The sequence below is a fragment of the Eretmochelys imbricata genome, chromosome 1 (genome assembly GCF_965152235.1).
Source record: "Eretmochelys imbricata isolate rEreImb1 chromosome 1, rEreImb1.hap1, whole genome shotgun sequence".
Lineage (NCBI taxonomy): Eukaryota > Metazoa > Chordata > Testudines > Cheloniidae > Eretmochelys > Eretmochelys imbricata.
The window spans coordinates 247,426,483-247,437,136 of record NC_135572.1 but is presented as its reverse complement, the minus strand read 5'-3'; the positions used below and the strand labels follow the sequence as shown (position 1 = coordinate 247,437,136).

At 45.8% G+C, this 10,654-nt stretch overlaps 1 protein-coding gene across 3 annotated transcripts in view; it reads left to right on the top strand.

The window, feature by feature from the left end:
* Positions 1 to 1,439: 1,439 nt before the first annotated feature.
* BPGM (bisphosphoglycerate mutase) overlaps positions 1,440 to 10,654 on the top strand; it is a 33,276-nt gene continuing 24,061 nt past the window's right edge. Inside the window, exons 1-2 of one of the 3 annotated variants that reach the window (XM_077826871.1) lie at positions 1,440 to 1,457; positions 9,752 to 9,847. The gene's annotated coding sequence lies outside the window, so the exon portion shown is untranslated. Of the gene's footprint in view, positions 1,458 to 5,481; positions 5,673 to 9,751; positions 9,848 to 10,654 lie in introns of those variants that run through there. The other 2 variants (XM_077826854.1, XM_077826863.1) reach the window with 2 other exon arrangements.

Here is a 10,654-nt window from a genome sequence, read left to right as displayed (position 1 = left end):
AGCTGGATGAGTGGGTCTGGAAGAAGACTGTGATGTTTTGGTCTAGTTTGGGAACAGCATTCTGGAAGAAAGGCATGAAGGTTCTTGTGAGAAAAATGAACAAAGGGGTGATTTAGGCTGGTATCACTAGCAGAGCAGAGAGGTGATGTAATAAGGTAAAAGAGTGCATAAATAGGGAGGCTCAAAGGTGTGCAGGGACTTAAAGGTAAGGGCAAGAAACTTATATTGGATGTGGGAGAAAAGTGGGAACCAGTAGAGGGGGATGATAAGGTCAGAATGGTGGAGCAGGGAGATGATCTTAGCATTAGTATTTTCAGTGGAGGTGAGGGAAGTGAAGGGGGTGTCAGGAAGTCTGGATAATAGGTGATTATAGTAATCAAGACGAGATGACAATAGCTTGTTTTTCCTCAATAACATCTTTTCTTGTAACATCCAATGTAACATCCAAGCCATGTCCCACATTTGGCAGTTCAGTCCAGTTCAGCAAGAGTTGGAGTCAAAGGACTTTTCTTCATGGTTAGTTGGGGCTCAGCAAGCTAGGGTGTGAATCTACAGTGCACCAGCTTGTCATGCAGTAATGTCCTGTGTGGACACTGCGACGGAGCAGTGAAAGTTCCGGAGTGTGGCTGGTTTACTACTACTTGAAAGCTTTGTATGCCAAGCCATATTCCAGGATTTTCAGTGCACTGCACCACTGTCCACACAGGATGTTACTGCATGGAAAGTAACTGCAGATTCACACACTGGCATGCAACACAGTAAGGTCTGTGCCAAGGACAAGCCTGAAGAGAATGCCTCGGTCACAGATCTGAGTGACAGGGAGGGTGGGAGTGTTTAACCATGCCTGGGGAAGGAGGGAGATGTGGAGGGTTTGGGAGAGAAGACCAGGACTTGGTGGCAAAAAAATCCAAGAGATGTCAGAATGAGAAGGACCCAGAGGCAGGATTTGGGCAAAGAAAGCCCCTTTTAAATTGGAAACTTGTAATGATGACTGTTCATGTGTCAGAAATAGTTTGGTATCTAGGTACAGTGTGTTCCAAAAATAACTGAGAAAATATCAAGGGCGTAGAGCTTAGGCAGCGGAGAAAGATGAATATTTTGACAAATGCGAACAATATACCACTTATTCTACTATTTTCCTCCTAATTTTATTTCCTTCTATTTCTACTCTACTTCATTCTTCTCTTACTATTCTTATTTATAATATGATTGCATCGGTAGCTGCATGAACCATGATCTGATGAGAAAAGGGCTTTCCTAAATCATTTGTACCCTAAAAATTCCAAGTGAGAGAAGCTGTTATGTCCTGGAAAGGTTCCAGTTTGGAGACATTGGAGGGGTGGGGGAGGAGGAGGGAGGGAATAGTCTAGCTGTTCTGAGAGATAATGGCCACCAACGGAGTGAAACTGGGTGGAACAAGAGTAACGAATGGCAATATGGGCCAGATCCTTGTGCAGGTAAAACTCAGATTGAAGTAAATTGGTTATTTTTATTATGTTAATGAAACTATCTGGTAAAAAGGCTGGTAATATGCGGTGATAACAGTTTTATATTTAATGGCTGAGTAGGTCCTGGCTAATGGCATGAGTTGATGTCTAACTAGTTGAGATTATGATTGTATAGTGGCATATAATGGTTGCTTTCAATTGTTTATGTAGTCAATGGTGGCAGTATATCCCATACAGTGTGTAAACACAACCCCTTGTATATATCCAGCCTCTAGTGTATTTCTTCTCCTTGCAAAGTGAACTGAGCAACTTGAAAGGGACACTGCCATATTAAAAATCTAAGTGCTAATATGTATGTGTGCCATTGTCCTCTCGGAGATGGATTCAGAACTGCTTGGCTTTTGTCCTCGGCCCTATCCTTCTCCATGGTTAATGGAGATTCAAGTGGGGGTAGCTGAAGAGGTCTATGGAGAATGCATATCCTATTACCTCCAGTTGTGTGGAAATTAGTCAGAAAAGGTACTACAGCAGCAAGCTTTATTATCCTTTCCTGGCAGCTCCCACTCTTGGAACCAGCCAGAAAAGGGGAAGTTCCTGGTACACTGGCTTCATTGGAGATGTGCTGCCATGGAGCCAAGGGGGTGAGGGATTGCTGTAGGCCAGAGTTGGTGCTGAGGTACAGGGACTGCATGCAGATGGTCCTTGTCTCCCATGGATTTGTACAGATGCCCTGGCATTTGCCAGGTTTGGGGATGGGGCCCCAATGTCTTTTCCAAGGAAAAGCTGGTATAAAACCCCACTTGTGATGTGAAAATATGGAGGTGATCTCAGTGAAGGATTCTAGTAGAGGTTTCCTCCCCCTGATTTGTGTCTCGTGGATTTTTACACAGGATGGGACCCAGGAGTTGGAGCTGTCCTCTTTCTGTCACTTCTCTGCTCATACTCAAGGATGTTTCCATGGCATGCATCCCTCACTATCCTTAACTGGCCGGACATGCATTAATGCCTTGATACAGCAGAGGGATCTGTGTGAGCAAACTTGGGTTCCCCATAGAGCACCACTCCGAGGCCCAGGGTTCTGACTGAAATCAGGGCCTAGAAATGTGCATAAATGAGTCTGCTCACCACGCCTACATTCTGTTGCTTTTATTTGGGAGGTGTAATGTCTTTTTTTTTTAACACTCATTGCAGATATGGGATGTAAATCACACTCATCAGCATCCAGATGGAAGGAGGGAAGAGGATGGTGTTGATTTGCATTCATTGGGTTGTTCCCTGGAAGGGTTATGATTTCTTTTCTCCTTTCAGATTGTGTGTTTGTTTGTTGCAAAGTCACTTAAGGTTTGATTGTGCCATTTAGACATGACCCTGCATTAGGGACAGTGCAAAGTAGCCCTGCCCCACCAGCAATACTGGAAACATTCTCCCCAAGAGAGACAGAATGCCTCCCAGTGTTCAGAGGGAATGAACGCACTGCAATACCTCTTTAGGAGCTGTAGCATGCTCTCCATCTCAAGGAGGCTGGCCAGCTCCACTGGCTGCCATGAAAGAGGAGGGTGGGGTTATGGCAATACCTCTTTGGAATGCTGTGCACTCCCAAGGAGTAGTTAGGGGATGAGTCATGTGCTTCCCTCAGACTGCATTTCTGCCCTGTCGTTAGGCAGACTATCCAAAATGGGGAGAGACTCTTTACTCCCTTCCTCTTCTATTCCCCCACCAGCTGCACAGACATATAAGGGCCAGGGAGGGAATCTAGAAATGTCCAAAAAAACCCACCCACCATCTCTTCTTCTGAGCCCACTTTAGTCCCCACACCCTCTTTATTTGGCTGACCCCAGATCTTTTTCTGCAGCTTCTTGCCCTGCTTTGACCATTAGGAATCTGAACTTTCTCTTTTTCAGTTTCACACATTTTTATTTAGCCTGGGACAAATCCAGCATCACTTTTATCTCTCTTGTTCCTCTATGTCCTTAGTTTACAGCAGGCACAGCCAATCTACAGCGCTTGAGGCTTTAAAATGTGGCCATTCAAAGGCTTCTGTCTTAAGAAGAAAATGTGCATTTGATTCCAAACGGAAAATGTGTCCTATGGGTTTTAGTGGGCAGTGTTTGAATCAGGCCTATTGCTATGGAAACGAGGAAGGTGGCACCATCTTTCTGACAGTCTCCCAGTGTCCCTGCCTCCAGCTGCTCTGTTTGTTTGTTTGTTTTGTGATTCCTAATCAACAGTGCCTCATGGATACAAGCGTAGCTAAGATGGTGTAACTGGTAACATCCCAGACCACGGTTGCCAATTCTGGAGATTTTGGTCTCTGCTGGAGCCAGTCTCCCATGACAAGAAGCTCCAGCCCTCAAGCAAAGGTGAGCTCTGCTTGGGGAAAACTATTCCACTGCCTTCTCCAATTCCTAGCCTGAGCTTCCTGGGCAAGAACAGCCAACTAGAGGTGCTGCAGGAAACCCACAGAGCTCTGCCTCTGTCCTTGTTCCCCTGAGTGGAGGGGTGTGTGTGTGTCTGCCTGTCCCCCAGCAGCTCAGAGTAGTCAGCTCCATTTTCCACTTCTCCTCCTGTGACAAATGGGTAGGTCTCCTCCGTCCCTCTCTAATCCAACCCTGCAACACCAGTCCCGGGGGTGGTGCTGGGGATAATCCCTGGAGGGGCAGAGGTAGGGCTGATGTGGGGTGCCCAATTAATTACTAGTCTGAGGGGCACAGAATGAATGACTTTGAATTTTTGGGTTGGGGAGAAAATGGAAGCTTGACATAATCAAAAAGCATTTCATACAAACCCATATTTTTAGCGGGGGCTTCTGCAGCAGGGGCCATGTGGGAGAGATGTCAAAGCTTTGTCTGCTCCACACACATTAGGTATGGGCAGGAGGGGTTAAAAAAACCAAAAGACAGACCAGAAAACACAATATAATCATTTTGGGGCCAATCTCTTGAGTTTTGGTGAGTCTGACTCACGGTTTTTGAACTCTTGGGTTTGGCAATACTGCAGATTCAACGGGAAATTAACAAATTGGTGTGTGTGTGAGGGGTAAACAACTCCAAAAGTCATATTAAGAGGATAAGTCAAGACAAGTTTTTGTATTGGGGCTATAGGATAAATAGTTAAAGTATTGCGTGTGGCCTGTTGGTCCTTTTGAAATAATATTTTGGCTCTCAGACCGACAAAGTCAGACACCATTGGTCTACGTAATGTCTGTAATTTGGTGATGTTATGCCCTTCTTTGCCCTCTGCTTTTCTGGGTCAGGCACTTAGTTCTAGGAGGATATTTTTTGCAGCTGATCCTTCCTTTCTCTTTAGTAGGGGTGTGTTTTTTTTTTTAAACCTGTGACTTGTTGCCAATATTTTACCAAAGATTCCCCACAAAATTTCCCCCTTTGCCTGTGATAAACCCCTTGTACTGGGGCGAGTATGCTTGTAGGGAGGAGGGGTAAGAAACTGGAAAATCTTACTTGGGCTTCCCTTGTAAACAAAAGCTCTTTCTCCTAACCAAGCAAGGAGGCAACACAAAGAGGTATGAAGTGATTTTGCATTTGGTTCTTGAAAAATATGGGGAGCATACTGTGCTAAATATGTGTACTTTCAAACGTTGCAGGTGGCCACACAGTCACCTTGGCAGGGGCCCGGGAGCTATCCTCATCTTGGAGAGTTCCTGCTACCTGGGGCACTTTTGCTATATTCCAGAAGCAAAGAAGGCGTTTTACAGACATCGCTTCTGTGCCAGCCCGAGGGACAGGATGTGGCCGGCAGGCTGGTGGACCAGCGTCCAGAGAGCGGGGGTGGGAACGGTTCCATCGCCCCAAACTCCCCACCCCCCGCGAGGGCGGCGTTTTCACAATGGGACCCCAGAGCTCCCTCCAGCCGCACGTCCCCGAAAACAAAACCCTGCTCGAGCCCGTAGCAGCCAGTAAGCCGACTCCGATTGGCTGTGGATTCCGTTTATCTGGTCGACCAGCCAATCAAACTCTCTCCCTCCCGCAGCACCGGAGGCATCAGAGCCGGAAAAGACCGAGTCGGTCACCAGGGCCGGCCCTCGGCCCGTCTCTGATAGGGAGCGGCCCGGCTATTTAATGAGTGACAGCTCGACACCCCGCTCACACGGGAGCTCTCGGGGAGCCAGTTTGAGCCGCTGCTCGCGTGTGGGGCTGCCGCCGGCTGCCGGCGGGCACTGCACTGGTATTGCCGGGTGGCGGCTTAGCTCCTCCTGCTCTCGGCCAGGTAAATCTGTTTTCGTTGGGCGGAAAGATTCTCTGAACGCAGCCAGCTGGAGAGAGGGGGGACCTGCTGGTGCAGAGGAGGGATTTGCGGGCGCAGTCGAGGCTGGTGTAAATGGACCCCCCCCCCCCCGCGCCCATCCAGCTCTGCCAATGCACCTCCATAGTCCTGGGCTCTGCGCCCTCCCAGGGGCTCGCCCCGAGCCCGCAGGCGAAGCCTGGGCTGGTGAGGCCAGCCTGCGGGGCGGGAGGCTGGTTTGTAGGGTCTCTCGACTTGTGATGTGAGTCAGGAATTGAGGCCCGCTATACAGGAGCACGCTGGCTCACCGATCAGAAGTTGAGTACTTGTGGCACCTTAGAGACGAACCAATTTATTTGAGCATGAGCTTTCGTGAGCTACAGCTCACTTCATCGGATGCATTTCGCTTATGCTCAAATAAATTGGTTAGTCCCTAAGGTGCCACAAGTCCTCCTTTTCTTTTTGCGAATACAGACTAACAGGGCTGCTACTCTGAAACCGATCAGAAGTTGTAATTCTCAGCGCTGCTGATCTCTCTCTCTCTCTCTCTCTAGCCACTTGGGACAACTTAATTTCCTCCAGGGCTGTTACTGCCCTGTTGTTTCTTTTGTAAAAAGAAAAGGAGTACTTGTGGCACCTTAGAGACTAACCAATTTATTTGAGCATGAGCTATTTCATCAGATGCCTGTAGCTCACGAAAGCTCATGCTCAAATAAATTGGTTAGTCTCTAAGGTGCCACAAGTACTCCTTTTCTTTTTGCGAATACAGACTAACACGGCTGTTACTCTGAAACTTGTTTGTTTGTGTTCACAAATGAGAGATGTGAGCTGTGCCGTGTAAAGGATGGGGCAGCGGGTTGGTGCTTGGCAAACAGCATTTTAGAAAAGTGACTTTGCTAAATGAGCAATCTCAAAGGTGCTGTTCAGTAACAACTTTGTGAACGGGGGAGTGTTTTCAGAAGAAATCTACTGAATGCCTTTCAGAACTTGATTTTTCAGAGGTGCTCAGAGCCATAATTCCATCTGGTCAGAGTGGGAGCTGCAGGTGCTCAGCACCTCTGACAATCCTGCCTCAAGACAGCATTGTGTTCAAGGCTGTGCCAGTCTAAGAAGTTGCCATCCATGTACAATAGTTACCTTTTGCTTCATTGTGAGGCACAGCCGAGTATACTGTTCTGCGGTAGGCCTGATCCTGCTGTCCTTCTGAAGGCTAAGGTCTCTTTGACTTCAGTGGGACTGGTGTGTGCATCAGGTATGCAGGACTGGGGTCCAGTGGGTGCAGTCTGGGGAATAAACAAAAGTTATCAGTAAAAAATATTAGGGGGAATACATGTAAAGGCTATCTGAGAATGAAACCTGAGCATTTTGCAGTGGCAACTTTCTTAACTAATCAAAGCGATATGATGTTGAAAATAGGCTGAAAAGGTGGAGTGGGATGTGAAACCATCTGTGAATACTTGAAAGGTGCAATATCCAAAGAGGAAAGAATCTATTCGGTGTGGCACTATAGGGTATCAATAGCAGGGCATTATGAAGGGGGAATTTTGAGTAGATGTCAGGAACAATTTTATCAGACTGAGATCAGTTATACTGGGGAATATTGTCCCAGGGAAAGTGGTGGAAGCCCTGGCTTGAGTCGCTTAAAACTTAACTGAACAAAGCACTGGCCCTGTGGATAGGCAAAGGATAAAATTTTCAAAAGTGTCTAAATCCTAGTCTCAAAAGTGACTTAGGCACCTTGTAAATCTCAGTCTAAGAGGTTAGGTAGGTTTGGGCACCTAACTCACTGAGGCTGAAATTTTCAAAGGTGCATGAGTGACTTATATGTCCAAATCCACCTAACTCCTTTGACTGGGATTTACAAGGTGCCTAACTGCCTAAATAGCTTTTGAAAATAGGATTTAGGCTTATTTGTCGCTTAGGTAAGTTTGTTAAATCATCCAAGGTAACGTTTTTCAAGGTTTCCCGCGTCCTCCCCGTCTCTGACTTTTATGACTGTCAATCCTAATGCTTTCAAATTCAGCTACTTTTAAAAAAAATTTTAATTCTGATAAAAGATCATCCACTTTAACTGAATCTGAAAAGTGCATAACTTCACTTGTGACAAATGGTAGTGTTGTGTATTTAGATACTAAATATACCTATGTGCTTACAGAACTGATCTGAAAATATTGGAGAAGTCCACTGTGGCTTATTTTGTGTTGGTATCTCTTCATAGGAAGTAATGCAGTGGCATTTTAACCGAAGGGAATAAGGAGAGAACACAGTTTTGGAGAGCTTACAAATGCAGTTTAATTTTATTTCTGTTTCAGATAGAGGGCCTGATTCTCCTTTGTTCTGCACCTTTTGTTAAGTGTGTCTAAAATGCTACCAAATCAGAATGGCAACAGTGATGAGCCCATTTGACCCAAATGTGTTCAAATCTCTGGAGTGGGAGAACTGTGCAAAATGCATGTTTGCCAGTTATCTGGGCAAAATTCTGCATTTGTTCATGTAATCCAGATAATTGCAGGTGCAGAATACTTCCTGAGCAAGCACAATTACCTGACTTTCTCTAACCAGTGCAGAGTTTTGTCTGCACCACTGATGAGTGTGCACTCTGCAATGCACAAACCATTGACTTTTAGTCTCTTTATGGCATCTGGGATGTTTTGTGTGTGAGTGGTTTCTAAATGAACAGCATGTAGCTGGGCACAGAGGCAGCTTTTGTTAAGTGTGGATCTTTTCTCCACTTTCTGTCATTTCCCCAGTCTCCTTCCCTACAGGTAACATTGCCTACTTCACCCAGGGAGACAGGATAAGTGGCTTCTTCTCTGGGAGACAATCAGTAGCTTCCGTCTCTCTGAACCCACATGTAAGGATGTCCAGGATCTTGCTCTAGAAAGCTAGAGTCATCAATTTCTTACTCAGCCCCAGGAGGTGGGGTTCAGCGGCTTGGTTTTTGGTGGTTCTTTCTCCTTCACTTCCCATATAGGGGTTTCTTAGAATTATGAATTGTTGATTGTTCCTCTGTTATATTGTCTCTACATTCTATCCCTTTCTAGTCCTGCTGCTATAACTTTGCTTCATTCCATGTTCGCTTCGGATCTCTAGTACTGTAACCTCCTTCTTTGCAATCCACCTCTTTCCCTCATCCCACTACAGCTACATGACTCCCAAGATCATATTCACTTTCACTGCTCCAGCCACATCACTTCTCTTCTCAGATCCATTACTAGCTTCTGTCCTTCAGCACTAAGTTCAAGCTTCTCAGATCTGATTCCCCACTCTTGTCACACTGGTTTAGTCCAGTGTAACTTCATTGGCTTCACTGTGTAGCAGAGTGGAACAACAAACCCCTCATCTGTAAGATACCGCTCCATCCTTACATCTACACCCTAATATAATTCTCTTCCTGATCCCAGTTGCTGCTTAAACTCCTCACGCTGGGCTTTGTGTCTTCTACCATGCTGCCCTCTTCACTTGGGACAGGCTCCACGTGTGTTCAACCCACTTCTTCAATGAAGTCTTTCTACATTGGCAATATCCCCTTTATTGTTCTTGTTTCCTACCTGTATCATATTCGTCTGTAAGCTCTTCAAGAGAGTGACTGTGCTGCCTAAACAAGTCTCTGAAGAGGTGGGGTTAGTGGCTTCTTGGAATATCTGGGAGGCAAGCAGATTTCTCTTTTTCTGAAGTGCCCAATCTGTATCACACACAGCTGAGAGGTGATTCCAGCCCAGGCTGATAGATTCACAGTAGCTCAGTGCAAGCATGCTAAAATAGGAGTGTGGATGTTGCGGCACTGGTGAAGGCTTGGGCTAATTACCAAAGCTCAGATCCAGGACATTGCGTGGGTCTGAACTTGGGTAGCTAGCCTGAGCTGTAACAGCCACAATGCTATTCTTTGCGCACTGTCTCAAGCGGAGCTAGTGTGATTCTGTCTGCCCGGCCTGGGAGGCACATGCCCAGCTGCCATGTAGACCTACCCAAAGAGGCAGGGTCGGTGACAGCGTTGGCATAACTATCCTTTGGTGTGGTTCCTTCCTGTGCCAAGACTCTCACTGCCTTTTTTTTCCCTGCAGATAGCTTCATATTGAGGTCATAATGTTCTTCTGACGGCAGCTCCAATCTCTGTGCCTGGGGGTTTGTGTAAGTGGAATACATTTGCAATAGTTCAGGTGAGGACAGTTACTTCCATATGTCACTCTAGGTTTTTTAGCTAATTCAGTATTGTGCTGATATTTAAGAAAACATATTTCCGCCCTTCTCCTCTAAATATAATTACAAGAATAGTGGTCCAAATCTTCTAGATTATTGCACTGAAGTCCATAGTTATGCCCAAGACAAATTTACCTCTGGGTGGGTCTGTCATTTTCCCCCCCACCAGCTCTAGGTGACTTTTGTTGGGCTCCCGTGGTGCCCAATTCAGAACTGATGTAAGGGGGTGCAACTTTCTTGCCTTTCTGGTCACATCAGGTCTGAATTTGGACTTGTAAATCAGTTGATCAGTTCCTGTGGATGATACAATCTTTTTTGATCTCGACAATAAATGTTCAGTATTTAGACAATGAACCTTCTATATAAACTGTGGGCTCTTTATGAGGTTATAGTGCTATAGGAACTTGCATGGTGTTTTGCTGTGGGCCGCATATTTTTAAGTCTCTGTGGGAGGAGACCACTGAAAGGAAAGTGCTTTTTGCTTTTTTTTTTTTTTTTCCTCCAGAGGGTGAAATACTTTGTGGCATTTTTTTCTTAGAACACTGGGCTCTCAAAGAGATGGCTTAATACTGTAAGCATCTTGCTTGCAATTTATGGAGTCACAAGCTTGAATCCCATCAGGGTTGACTAAAGCTTTCTACAGTACACACCTGATTTCTATGAATTTAGGGGGTGTGTGGAGTAGGACATGTTCAGATGAGATTCAGAACAAAGTTCTCCTGATTCTGCATGGAGACTAAAGATCTGTAGCCCTTTCTGTAAGAGCA